The sequence below is a fragment of the Pelophylax lessonae genome, assembly GCF_965119305.1.
Source record: "Pelophylax lessonae genome assembly, chromosome: 2".
NCBI lineage: Eukaryota > Metazoa > Chordata > Amphibia > Anura > Ranidae > Pelophylax > Pelophylax lessonae.
The window spans coordinates 1067880-1082669 of record NC_138769.1 but is presented as its reverse complement, the minus strand read 5'-3'; positions in this window follow the sequence as shown (position 1 = coordinate 1082669).

Here is a 14790-nt window from a genome sequence, read left to right as displayed (position 1 = left end):
AATTGGATCACCTATTGTTTATGTCTGTCTGATCCTCTCTTGTTCATGAGATTAATCTCGTGACCACTTTACCTTGTTATAGAATTACTGCAGGATATAAAGTATCTCACAAAAGTAAGTACCCCCCCCCCCATTCTATCTTTTCATGTGACAACACCGAAGAAATGAGACTTTGCTACAATGTAAAGTAGTGAGTGTACAGCTTGTATAACAGTGTAAATTTGCTGTCCCCTCAAAATAACTCAACACACAGCCATTAATGTCTAAACCGCTGGCAACAAAAGTCAGTACACCCCTAAGTGACAATCTCCAAACTAGGCCCAAAGTGTCAATAATTTGTGTGGCCACCATTATTTTCCAGCACTACCTTAACCCTCTTGGGCATGGAGTTCACCGGAGCTTCACAGATTGTCACTGGAGTCCTCTTCCCCTCCTCCATGATGACATCACAGAGCTGATGGATTTTAGAGACCTTGCGCTCCTCCACCTTCCATTTGAGGATCCCCCACAGATTCTCAATAGGGTTTAGGTCTGAAGACATGCTTGGCCAGTCCATCACCTTTACCCTCAGCTTCTTTAGCAAGGCAGTGGTCGTCTTGGAGGTGTTTGGGGACGTTATATTGGAATACTGCCCTGCGGCCCAGTCTCTGAAGGGAGGGGATCATGCTCTGCTTCAGTATGTCACAGTACATGTTGGCATTCATGGTTCCCTCAATGATCTGTAGCTCCCCAGTGCCGGCAGCACTCATGCAGCCCCAGACCATGACACTCCCACCACCATGCCTGACTGTAGGAAGACACACTTGTCTTTGTACTCCTCACCTGGTTGCCCCCACACACGCTTGACACCATCTGACACCAAATAAGTTTATCTTGGTCTCATCAGAGCACAGGAGACAGTTCCAGTAATCCATGACCATAGTCTACTTGTCTTCAGCAAACCGCGGGCTTTCTTGTCCATCATCTTTAGAAGAGGCTTCCTTCTGGAATGACAGCCATGCAGACCAATTTGATGCAGTGTGCGGCGTATGGTCTGAGCACTGACAGGCTGACCCCTCACCCCTTCAACCTCTGCAGCAATGCTGGCAGCACTCATACGTTTATTTCCCAAAGACAACCTCTGGATATGACGCTGAGCACGGCCCTCAACTTCTTTGATGGACCATGGTGAGGCCTGTTCTGAGTGGAAGGAAGGGTGATTTTCTGCGCTAAAAAATTACTATTCAATATGTATAAAACAAGTGACTATAACTCATAAAAGAAATACCCTATGTGATATAGGAGAGAAGCTGCTATAGAGAATCCAGATGATATTGCAAAGAATGTGTAGCACTAACCCAAAACTTCAATATTCAAAATATATAACAATAAAATTAATGGTGTGCACCAAAATATGTGTAAAGCGAATATGTTCACAAAAACCAAAGGAAAAAAAATAACAAATATTTATAAAAATATATAATCCCTGCGATTTTGAGTCGCTAAGATATTGACAATTGAATTGGTGATAATTACCCAAACAATTATGTGAAGTGAATAAGTTCATAAAAAAAACCAACAAAAAAAATGCTTGAATGCTGCCAATGACCCCTCAATCTTGTATTTTTTTGAAGGCCTTTTCTTTAGCACTAATATGCATTTTTATGTTGGAGTTTAGCCACCCAGCGTTCAGTTTTGCTCTTTTAAATGTATTCCCCTTTGGAATGCACTGGCCAATCTCTTTGTTTAGTATGCTCTTGAAGCACTCCCATTTTTCCTCCGTGTTCTTTGTTCCCAGGGTTCTATCCCAATTGATATTTTCTAGCAGAGAGCGCAGTTTTGGGAAATTGGCTCTTTTGAAATTCAGTGTCCTTATATTACCCCTCTGCTTCCTATAACTGTAATTAATACTGAAACTTATTGACCTATGGTCACGGTTTCCTAAGTTGTCCCGTATTTCTATATCCGTGAGCAGGTCTGTATTGTTGGTAATCAGTAGGTCAAGTACCGCATTGTTTCTTGTCGGTGCATTCACCATCTGACCCATGAAATTGTCCTGAATACATTTAGGAACTGCTGAGCCTTGCCTGAGTGTGCGGTTCCTTCTGCCCAGTCTATATCTGGATAATTAAAGTCCCCCATTATAATGACATTTCCCATCCTTGCTGCCAATCGTATCTGTAAAATGAGGACCGCCTCCCCCTACTCCCTCTGGTTGGGGGGCCTATAGCATACGCCCAATATTACCTTCCCTATTTGTGAATGTATGCAGACGAGCAGGTGGCTGCCTTGCACACCTGAATCCCCGGACGCCTGATGATGGAATGCCCAGGGAGACACTATGCAACCTTGTAGAATGCGCCTTAACTGGTAAAGGTGGACCCTGACCCCTGATGGAATAGGCCTGCACCACAGTCTGCCTGCTCCAGGGCAGTGAGGGGGAGAAACCCCTCGAGACTCACACCAAGAAATGTATGCCTAGAAGTAGATTTTCTAGCTTTTTAACACAGTAGGAATCACTGAATCAGACAACCTTCTATCCTTCAGGACCTGGCTTTCAATAGCCAGGCCGTTTAAGCCAGCGACCGTAAAGCAGGATGGAAGATCGGCCCTTGAGATAAAAGATCTTCTCTGAGAGGAAGTCTCCAAGGAACATCGGCTACCAGTCTTACTAGGCCTGCATACCAAGACCGGCAACGCCAGTCCAGAGCCACTAGAACCCCTTCTACCTCAAATCTGCACAGAAGTCTCGGCAGAAGCTGCAGTGGAGGAAAGGCATAAAATCAGACGATACTGACCCCCAAGGGGCCACCAGTGCTTCGGCGCCATCGGCCAAAGGATCCCGAGATCTTGCCACAAACATCTGAACCTTCCTGATGAGAGGCCAACAGGTCCACATCGGGAGTCCCCCACCGGAGAGACAGTTGTTGAAACACTTTCACGTGAAGAGACTATTTGCCCGGCTCAAACGCCTGTCAACGGAGGTAGTCCGCCTGCCAATTTTCCACCCCTAGAATGTGCACAGCAGAGAGGGCCGGAACATATTCTACTCACCTTAGAATGCCAGCTACTTCTCTGGCCGCCAGGGCACTTTTGGTGCCCCGTTAATTATTGACATATGCCACAGCAGTGGCATTGTCCGATTGAATCCTTAACGGACACCCCTGCAGACGATCCATCCAAAGGGACAGGCAAAGCCTGATCGCTGGAATCTCCAGGATATTGATTGGCAGGCTGGACTCCTCCCGAGACCAAACACCTTGAGCCAAAACTGTACCCAAGACACCTTCCTTCCCAGCCAAACTGGCGTCCATGGAAACCACTGACCCGTACAGAGGGAGAAAGAACTTCCCCTGTCGAAGCGCCGGGGAACGGAGCCACCCCAACAAGGATCCCCTCACACCCCGGCTCAACAGGATCAGATTGTCTAGAGAGTGAGGATTCTTGTCCCATTTGGCAAGAATCTCCTTTTGCAGAGGTCTGGTATGGAACTGATTAAATGAAACCGCCTCGAAGGTGGAGACCATGAAGCCTAGCACTTGCATGCAAGTCCTGGGAGATGACCAACGGTTGGACAACAGGAGCCGAATCGCATGCTGCAACTTCTGCAGTTTCACCTCTGGAAGAAACACCCTGGCTGAGGCTGAATCCAAAGTCAGGCCCAAGTAGTCCAGGTTGTTAGAGTCAGAGCTGATTTCTGAAAATTCAGTATCCAGCTGAACTCTTGCAGACTTCGCACAGTGGTGTCCAGATTGTCTTGTAAGACAGACGGAGACTCTGCTCACAGAAGGAGATCGTCCAGGTACCCCAGTACCGCAATCCCCCTCTGCCTGAGCAAGTCTAAAGCCTTGTACACACGCAACGATTATCGGCCGACCGATCGTCCGACTTTTGTCCAGAGTGGTGTTTTGTTGATTGGAATGTGCCTAGACTGCACACAAATTTTCTCGGCCAACAAAATTCTTTTTCAGAAGTGATGTCATGTGTTGGATTGCTTTCTTTGTGTTTTTTCTTCTCTGAGCATGCCCAGTCTTGCTCATCAGATTTTTGTCTGCCGAAATCTGTACTGACTGACGGAAAATCGGCCTTTGTGTTGACGGCCAACAAAAATTTTATAGCCTGCACACCAGATTTTTTTCGGCCGAAAAGTCGGAGTCTGTTGTTGGAAGCATCATACTAACAAGCCGAAAATCGGCCGATCGGACGTTTGGCCAAAAATTCACGGCCAATTATCGACGCGTGTGTACGGGGCTTAACACTGGGGCCAACACTTTTGTGAACACCCGAGAAGCTGAGGTGAGACCAAAGGGTAACGCCACGAATGGACAATGCTCCTCTCCAAAGGCAAAGTGAAGAAAACGCTGGTGCCAGACATATATTGGAAGATGAAACATCCTTGATATCAATAGAGACCAGAAAATCCCCTTGATGAAGGGATGCCACCACCGTGTGAATGGACTCCATCCGAAATTTCTGAACCCACACAAAGCGATTCAGGGCCTTGAGGTCCAAGATTGGACAGAGCTTGCCTTCCTTCCTTTACTGGGAACAGTAAACAGATTTGAATAAAATCCCTGAAAATGTTCCAACTCTGGAACCGGGACAATTTCTCCCTGTGATAGCAGATTCTGCACCGCCCCCATAAAGGCCTTGCAGCTGATCCGGGGACAAGTGCAAGTTGGAAGGGAAGAGCCTTGCCGGAGGCAAGAACCGAAACTCAATCTTGTAACCGGACCAAATCAACTTGTGGACTCATTTGTCTTGAATGAAACAGATCCACAGGTCTGGAAAGAAACAAAGACGTCCCCCCCCCCTCCAGATATGGGTGAGGGCGCCCCTTCTGGTCGAGGAGGACTCATCTTCAGAACCAGTGAAACCTGCTTTTGACTTACCAGCCCAGGGCTTCTTGGAACCTCCCGCGAAGTTACGGGTGGATTTTTGTCCTTTGTCCTGCGAGCCCGCGGGACGAAAAGGGCTGTTTGTGAGTCGAGAAGAAAGGACCATTTGTGAGCCGAGAAGGACCCGACGAGGCTCTTTGCAACCTGTGGAAGCAGAGTACTTTTACCTCCCGTAAGACCTTTAATGATTTCTTCCATAGAAGCTCCGAACCGGCAGTCTCCTACAAAAGGGAGATCCAGTTCCCTTCCTTGGGTCTTTCCCTTACTCTCTTCTCTCCTTTTTCCCTTCTCTATTCCCTTTTTCTCCTCTCTTTCTCCACTTTTCCCTTTCTTTTCTTTTACCACATGCAGCCCAGCCTATCTCAGGTGGGATGCTTTAAGAATGTGTCTCGCAGACTGCCGGAGCTGAATGTGTTTTTTCCCCCCCAACCTTCTCAGGCCGTTCGGGTGGCCTGGGGGTTGCGCAGTTTTCCCATGGGGGCCTGAATTTCTGTCGGGCACCCCCTCCTGCCCGCTTTGGGTGGGTGGACGGGCTCGGGGGGGCCCCGGGTTGAGGAGCCGCATTGGGGGAGGTCTGATGGAGGCCATTGTCCCCCCCCCCCTCCCCCTGCGGTAGGCTTTGGCTTGGGGCTCTCCCAGGCCAGGGTTCCGCGCCTAATAGACACCTGTGGCTGTCATTGGTCAACTATGGTTCGTGGCCTCCGGCAGTCTGCCCTCTGTCAACAGTTGGTTTTGCTATGCACAATGTTTGAATTTTACTGCCTTTTCTACGATACGTATCAAATTGCACTTTTGTACCCCCAGAGCTGTGGCATTGTTTGGCTACACCTCCCCTCCTTTACCCTCGACGGTGTTGTCTCACCTTTTTGTATGTTCCTCTATTAAACTAAATAAAGATTCATTAAAAAAAAAAAAAAAAGGGAGATCCAGTCAATACCTTCTTGGAAGTCTGGTCCGCAGACCAGTATTTCAGCCAAATCATGCGGCGAAGGGTCGCAGCTGTCACAGACAATCTGCAGGCTAAAAGGGCCGTATCCAGAGAGGCATCACAGATATACTGTAACCCCTGTATCAACTGATCCGCCAGCTCAGGAGGATGCTGACCCCCTTTCAAATCCTGGCGCAGAAGCTTGGACCATTCTGTTAGGTCTGGGAGACCAAGGTTATGGCAAACACTAGGCTCAGCATTGAACATGCCACAGTGTAAAAGGTATCAGACCAGAGCCTCAGCTCTTAAAAGACGGGGAATCTTCCACCAGAAGAAGCGTGGCTTTATTCATTCTGGAAACCTGAAAATCCACCAACGGTGGAACCATTCGTTTTTTCAAAACGGCTCTTCAAAAGGATACCTCCTAGCGAAACGCTTAGGTATCCCAACTATGCATTTCGGGGATCCCCAATGACTTGCGACAATCTCATCGAAATAGGCAGGAAAGGGGAACGCCTTAGTCACCTTGGATGGTCTGCGGGTACCAAATTGCACAGATACAGTCCTTCAATTTTAATGCGCGGCCGTAGTGGAAGAGGATTCATCCTCACTGTCAGAGCACTCAGGGTACATGGACGCAGACCCCATGGGGCTGACTTGCGTCCACCGCGGCCAAATCCACCTCAGAATCTGTGGAGGCAGAGGAGACAAATGAAGGCGGGGGGGTTGCGCTTCTTTCTAGGCCACTTTGGAAAGGTCATAAATGGATTTTTGTAAAATCTTACCGTAAAATCCTTTTCTCTTAGCTCATTGACAGACGTAGTCCTCGGTGATACACCACCTTCGGGTTATGTTACCTCCGCAGGAGCAGGACTAGACAGGAAATTAAAAAGCTCTGGCCATACCCTAGGGGCAGTCCCAGAGGGTATATCCTCTCTCTCTCTGCCTCAGCAAATCAGTTATGTGAAAAAGCAGTGCTTAGAGAATTTAACCCAACCCAACTCCAAAACAGAGGGGCGGGGACTACGTCTGTCGATGAGCTAAGAGAAAAGGATTTTACGGTAAGATTTTACAAAAATCCATTTTTCTCTAGCGCTCATCGACAGACGTAGTCCTCGGTGATACACCACCTTCGGGACGTCCCAGAGCAGTATCACAACTGAGGGGTGGGAAAATGGAAATCAAATCCCAATCTAGAAGGCCCAACCGGTGCCAACTAGAAGTTTACAATGCTCATCCTTAATGATGAGACTCAACCAAAAAAAGAGAAAACAATTTTTTTTTTTTTTTTTCAAACAGAAAAAACCCTCGAGGTAGACCACCGGTCTCCTCAAATTGCGGCCTGCAAAACCTTGCGGCCAAATGAGGCATCCGCCGATGCCGTCACATCAATTTTATAGAATTTTGTAAAGGTATGTACCGACGACCAGGTGGCCGCCTTACATACCTGGACCACTGACGCCTGATGGCGAAAGGCCCAGGAAGTACTGAGCGCTCGAGTGGAGTGCGCCCTAACAGGGAACGGAGGACTCTGACCCTTAATAGAATAAGCCTGTACCACCGTTTGTCTAATCCATTTGGCAATGGTCGCGGCAGATGCAGGCAAACCCTTTCTGGGGCCACCCGTGATCACAAAAAGTGAATCCGTCTTACGGAATGATTCCGTAGCCTTCAGGTATACCCTGATTGCCCGAACCACAACTAAGGAATGCAACGCATGTTCCCGATGATGATTGGGCTGAGGACACAAGGAAGGTAGTACAATATCTTCATTCAGATGAAAATCTGAAACCACCTTGGGAAGAAAAGATGGCTTAGGATGAAGTACTACCTTATCCCTATGAATCACTAGGTATGGTGACTGGCATGATAATGCAGCCAGTTCTGACACCCTGCGAGCAGAAGTAATAGCCACCAAGAAGGCCACCTTCTGGGATAGAGTAAGCAAGGGAATCTCCCTGATGTTTTCAAAGGGAGGTTTCTGTAGAACCGACAAAACCAAATTAAGATCCCAGGGCGGTAAGGGCGCGCGGACTGGAGGAGCCAGGTGCCGCACCCCCTGGATGAAATTCCGCACCAAGGATTTGGTAGCTAAAGGCTTCTGAAAGAAGATTGCTAATGCTGAAACTTGACCCTTGATGGTGCTCAAGGCTAGCTTCTGCTCAACCCCTTGTTGTAAAAAGGCCAATATTCGAGTCACCGAATAGGTACGTGGAGGAAATCCTAAAGATTCGCACCACGCAATATAAGACTTCCATGTGTGATAATAGACTTTGCTGGAAGTCGCTTTCCTTGCTTTAATAAGGGTAGGAATGACTGAAGTAGACAAACCTCTGTCCTTCAGTACTTGGGTCTCAATGGCCAGGCCATTAAAACCAGCGACTGTAAAGCACGAAGGTAAATTGGTCCTTGAGACCACAGACACTCCCTGAGACGAAGTTCCCACGGAACGTCTGCGACTAACATGTCCAAGTCGGCCAGGCCGGCTTGAGGAGGCCAGCCTAGAATTTCTAGGACCACTGGCGCTGATTGGATCTGAACCAGGCGTCCCTAGAGGTATCTGGCCCCGACCATCCAAGAAAGTCTGGTCGTTTTCTGTTCCCACACATTTATCAGATACCTGATGGTTATCAGGAAAGGTGATCTTTTCTGGTTGAACCTCAGGGACCGAAGTCACCCGACTAGAGGCTACTTGGCCTATCTGGTCAACCAGATCCGATTCCTGTGAGGTATCAAGACTAATCTTAGGAAAAGGTAAGGGAAAAGATCTTTTCAGGGAACGGTAACTACCGCTTCCTGTGGTACTTAAATGTTGGAAGGGAAGAATCGCACCGGTAGTAGTGGTTGATGCTCGATCTAATGTCCTGAATACCGGTGAAAACGTCCCCCCACCCTGAAACCGGGTGGGGGCGCACCTTCAGGCTGTGTACTCCTTTGCTTCGGGTTTGGCTGGGTTGGTCCCCTTCTTGAACCCTCCTGGAGGAGTCTTGCCTTTCCCGCTAGTACCAGCCGGGCGCCCTTTATGGGCGGTAAAGAAAGGTCCTCGCTTGTTGCGAGGTCCCTTAGCTTTTGCAGCCTGTGGCAAAAAAGTGCTCTTGCCCCCAGTGGCATCCTTAATGATTTCATCTAGGTTGGCTCCAAATAGACGATTCCCCTGAAAGGGGAGATTGGTCAAGGTCTTTTTGGAACCTAGGTCAGCTGACCAGCATTTTAACCACAGCACACGTCTGAGGATCACTGCTAACTTAGATGCATGCCCTAATAGGGGAGTAGTGTCCAAGGCTGCGTCACAGATAAACCGTAGCCCTTGTATGATCTGTTCCATCAAATCAGATGTCTCCTGGGGAATATCTTTTCCCCTAAGATCTTGGCGTACCATTTTCGCCCATTCCGTAAGTGTCTGGGAAACTAGACCAATAACGATTACTGGTCTAAATGCTGACCCTATCAGAGAAAAGATAGTGCGGGACTCTGCTTCTATCTTTCGATCCACCGGGTCCTTAAAGGAGGAAGTGTCCTCCACTGGAATAACCGTGGCTTTATTCAGCCTGGAAATAGGCGGATCCACGACTGGTGGTACCGTCCATTTCTTAATGATGGATTCCTCAAACGGATAGCGTCTAGCAATACGCTTGGAAATAGTAAAGGTACGTTTAGAATGCTCCCATTCTCCTTTAATCTGATTACCAAAACATTTAGGTACAGGAAAAGCCTTCGCCGTCTTGATGGGCTTATTAGTCCCAAAAGGCCTCTCTGTTTCAGTTGCCTCTGCCGGTAAAGCCTCAAGTTTTAAGGTTTCTTGCACTGCCACAACTAGTGCGTCCACCAATGCTTCTTCCTGAATTATAGCAGGAGAAGAAGCGTCCTCCTCACTGTCTGAGGGGGCTTTACCTGGGATAACAGCCCTTGCAGAGGAACCTGCAACTGCCGTGACCATCTCTGAATCTGAGTCAGAGGTGTCAGATGGTATAGGGGTAGGCGGGGGTCGCTTCCTTGACCCCCGTCCCTGACAGGCCGCCTCCACCCGAGCCACCATAGACTCCAAAATTGCTGTAAATGACTCTATACTCTGTGCACCGGCGGGTCCCGAGGCCCCCTCAAGGGAAACAGGTGGGGGAATATGTGTGGCAGGGTCCATAATGACTCCAGTTACTTCCTGGATAATATCATTCAAAAGTAAAGAAAAAAACTTTTTTTTTTTTTTTTTTTCTTTTCTGACCCCCAGCGCCACAAAAAGCCCCTTAGTGTTACCTGCTTAGGGATCCCTATCGATCGAGAGAGAGAGAGATAGACCCCCAGGCTCAACACTTGATGCTCAGAGTTAAACTGCAACAGGTTACAGCGCTGTCTTGACAAACAGGAAGTCTTTTGGCTGGCTGCCCAGGAAGAAAGGAGGCGGCTCCGCCCCTCTGCACGCCTTCCAGCGCCTCCCCCAAGCTCCACGAGGTGTAGAATCACCTCAAACATGGCCGCCCCCATGCTGGAGACACGAGGCTACGCCAAAATGGCGGCTCGTGCGATCCAGCAAAAAAAAAAAAAAATGGCGGCGGCCTAAACTGAATAGCGGTGTGCTGCAGGGCACACAACACTCTCTCTGCATGGGGATATGCGTGGTTGGCGGTACCGGCCCTGGCGGACCGCGTGGCCGTTCGGGAGGCCTGCTAAATAGCTGGAGATCTGATTTGGAAGGCAGTCTACATGTCCGTGGCTTCTGACTGGTAGGTAGCTTATACTTAACCCATAAGATTCCCAGAATGCCACAGATTACATCTTTAAAACATGTATACAATAGATTGTTAGCTCCCAAACCAAGCCTCCTGGCTTTTGCACACATAAATCACACTCAAAGTAGGAGGATTTGTGACATGTTATAGGATAGAAAGGACTCTTTCTTACCATACAGAGATGGGCCCGCGTTCACCACAAAACCCGTCAGGGAAAAAGGGGGAACATACTACTCACCATACCGGAACCAGGCGGGCACCAACTCCTGACAGTACCCCTCTCCACCGGGGCGGGAGGGCTGTCGACCAATACGGACGCCGTGACTCATGGTCTTTGGCGTTTCAGCGAGACGTTTAACTCGCGGGGTCAGTCCCTTAATGGGACTTTGTCGCGGCCGACCCAGCGCGGAGCTATGGCCTGCACGCGCTCGTAGGCTGAACTGGGGTGACCACCGGATCTCAACATCCAGCCCGTCGCCCAGTTCAGCTTTCTTGCTTGAAGATCTCACAGGAACACTGGAGAAAAAAGCTGTCTAAAAAATCTTTTTAAGAAAAAAATCTTGCCAGGACCGAAGATCCCAGCAAGGTAACTAGGTCCTTACTCCTAACTAGACAGAAAATAACTGATTTGCTGAGGCAGAGAGAGAGAGGATATACCCTCTGGGACTGCCCCTAGGGTGTGGCCAGAGCTTTTTAATTTCCTGTCTAGTCCTGCTCCTGCGGAGGTAACATAACCCGAAGGTGGTGTATCACCGAGGACTACGTCTGTCGATGAGCGCTAGAGAAATAAACTTTAGACACTAGTGACTGCAGGACCACAATCATGGCCGCCAGGGTAGACTAAGACCCAGAGGCTCCCACAGCTTCCAAGAGTGGGTTAGGTGGTGAGACATGCTCCAGGGTCTCCATGGTTAACCCGGAGGCCGCCTGCAATATGTGAAAAAAGTTACAATAAAGCCCCCCCCTCACCGCTGCAGCGGTAGTATTACAAGTCCCAGTGCACCAGCGGCGCTGCTATAGTATAAAGAGGGAACTCTACACCCGCAGGGACTCCCCACTACCGACTTAGGGAAGGATGCAGAGCACCGAGCTGCTTGCCACGCAGGGATCAAAGAAAAGGAGGAAGCGCCGTCACTGCCACTAGAGGCCCACCGTACTGCGCCACAGGCTACAGGAAAATGGCCGCCGCATTGATTTCAATGGGAAACTCCGAAAACATGGCTGCCGAAGCTGTAAAACAGCCATCCACAGCAAAATGGCGGTGCGGCACCCATGCCCTCCAGGTACTTGCAGTCTGCAAGGGGGGGCCCTAACAGGGACTACCACCCTGACATCACCACCAAAAGAAAAAAAAAATGTTCCATTTAAAAGGAATAAATGCCAGGACCAGAGATCTCAGCAAGGAACTAGGCCCTTACTTGGCAGAAAAAAACTGAAGTCCTATAGCAGGAAGTAGAAAGTATACCCCCTAGGACTGCCCTAGGGAAGTAGTCAATTTGTTTCCGCCTAGTCCTACTCCTATGGAGAGCAGCATAACCCAAGGGTCAAAGAAGATATGGAGCTGTGTCCGTCACAGAATGAAAGAGAAAGTTTAGTATTTGCTGAGGGCCGGACATGGCTCCTCAATTGGGGAGACCCGTGGCCGGTCAGGTCAGTCCGAATCAACTTTGAACTCCGGGTCTAAAGCTCTTGTGCTCGACATGGAATCCTTAAAACAACAGATATGCGGGGGGGGGGGGGGTATCTACTGTTGTTGACTAGATTATCAGGTATATTTCATATTCATGTTTCTACAAATCTCATCCTTAACTGGTTCATTAGAATACACTTGGCAACCAATAATACATCCTCAACCTCTAAGTAGAAGTAATCCTCTTCTGAGTTCTCCGTTGATGTTTTCCCACCAATGGATCTTCACTTTCTTTTATTAGGGCACTCGAGGATCGTTCGATGCTCTATATTTTACAGTATTTTTCTTACTTTTACACAAAATACAAATAAAAACGATTGAAACAGAAAATATGTTTATGTGGATTTGTTTACAGGTTAATAAAATCACTGTCAGCTATTGGTTGCTAGAGGGGGAATTTCTCCAACCGTTCCTCCCGCTGATGAGGCCGTCTACGTGCCCAGATACGGATTGAAGAGATTGAATGTAGCGGTGTCTCATGTTACGGAATGGAGTTTTCCCCCCCGATGTCATTATACAACGACCAGAGTCCCTCACACCAAATTGTTTTCTAAAGACCCATCTGTAGTCGTCACCATCGTGCTGAAAGTCACATTTAAAATTAATTTTGAGTGATCAAATTGGTAATGGTGCAGTTTGTTCTACAACAGATCATAAATTCAGATCTGCCAGGAGCTCCGTACCGCCCTCTAGTCCCAGCGCAGTGCAACCAGATCTATAGGGCAACCTCGGAAAATACATCATCAATGGCTCTGGTTCCTCTGCGAACAGACGCTCTACCCTCCCATCTGAGCTGTCCTCCATTCACACTGCAGTCTCCACCCAAATGCAGCTTCCACACAGACCCCCGACCACAGCAAAGTCTCCACCCCCCCCCCCCGGGCACAGCAAAGTCTCCACCCCCCCCCCCCCCGGGCACAGCAAAGTCTCCACCCCCCCCCCCCGGGCACAGCAAAGTCTCCACCCACAGCACAGTCTCCACCCAAATGCAGCTTCCACACACACCCCCGACCACAGCAAAGTCTCCACCCACACCCCGACCACAGCAAAGTCTCCACCACCACCCCCCCCCCCGGGCACAGCAAAGTCTCCACCCACACTCCGACCACAGCAAAGTCTCCACACACACCCCTGACCACAGCACAGTCTCCACCCACACCCCGACCACTGCACAGTCTCCACCCACACCCCTGACCACTGCACAGTCTCCACACACCCCTGACCACAGCAAAATCTCCGACCACAGCAAAGTCTCCACCCACACCCCGACCACAGCAAAGTCTCCACCCACACCCCGACCACAGCAAAGTCTCCACCCACACCCCGACCACAGCAAAGTCTCCACCCACACCCCGACCACAGCAAAGTCTCCACCCACACCCCTGACCACAGCAAAGTCTCCACCCACACCCCTGACCACAGCAAAGTCTCCACCCACACCCCTGACCACAGCAAAGTCTCCACCCAAATGCAGCTTCCACACATACCCCCGACCACAGCAAAGTCTCCACCCACACCCCGACCACTGCACAGTCTCCACCCAAATGCAGCCGCCACCCACGCTACGACCACTGCTCACAGTCTCCACCCAAATGCAGCCTCCACCCACTGCACACAATCTCCACCCAAATGCAGCCTCCACCCACGCTACGGCCACTGCACAGTCTCCACCCAAATGCAGCCTCCATCCACACCCTGACCACTGCACACAGTCTCCACCCACACCCGGACACTGCACAGTCTCCAACCAAATGCAGCCTCCATCCACGCCCCGACCGCTGCAGAGTCTCCACCCAAATGCAGCCTCCATCCACGCTCCAACCGCTGCAGACTCTCCACCAAAATGCAGCCTCCATCCACTCCACAGTCTTCACCCAAATCCAGCCAAAATCCACACACCAATCACTCCACAAATTCCATCCAACCAAATCCAGCCTCCATCCACTCCATTCTCCATCCAAATCCAGCCATGCCACAATTTCCACCCAACCAAATCCAGCCTCCACCCAAATGTAGCCTCAATCCACACCCTGACCACCCCAGTCTCCACCCAAAGCCAGCCCCATCCACTCCACAGTCTCATACACACCAAGCCTCCATCCACTTCACAGTCACCACCTAATTCCAGCTACAACCCACACCCCAACCCCTTCACAATTTCCACCCAAATCCAGGATCCATCCATTCCACAATCTCCACTAAAATGCAGCCTCCATCCACTCCAGTCTCCACCCAATCACATTCTAACCACTCTGCAGCTTGCACCGACTCCAGTCGACATCCACACCCTAACAGCTCTACAGCTGACATCCATACCTAAATTCTGTAGCCGGATCTCAATACACCATCCAGTCTGCAGCTTCCACTCCTCCTTTCCTCAACATTCTGCAGCCTCCATCCACACCCCGAACACTTCACAACCTCTATTCAAGTCCAGCCTCCGTTCACACCCAAATAACTCTGTAGTCCCAAAGCAAGTCTGGCCACAATTCACACCCCAACCATTCTGCAACCTCCACTCCCCCTTCCCCTCAACTCTCTTCAGCCTCCATCCACACCCAAACAACTTTG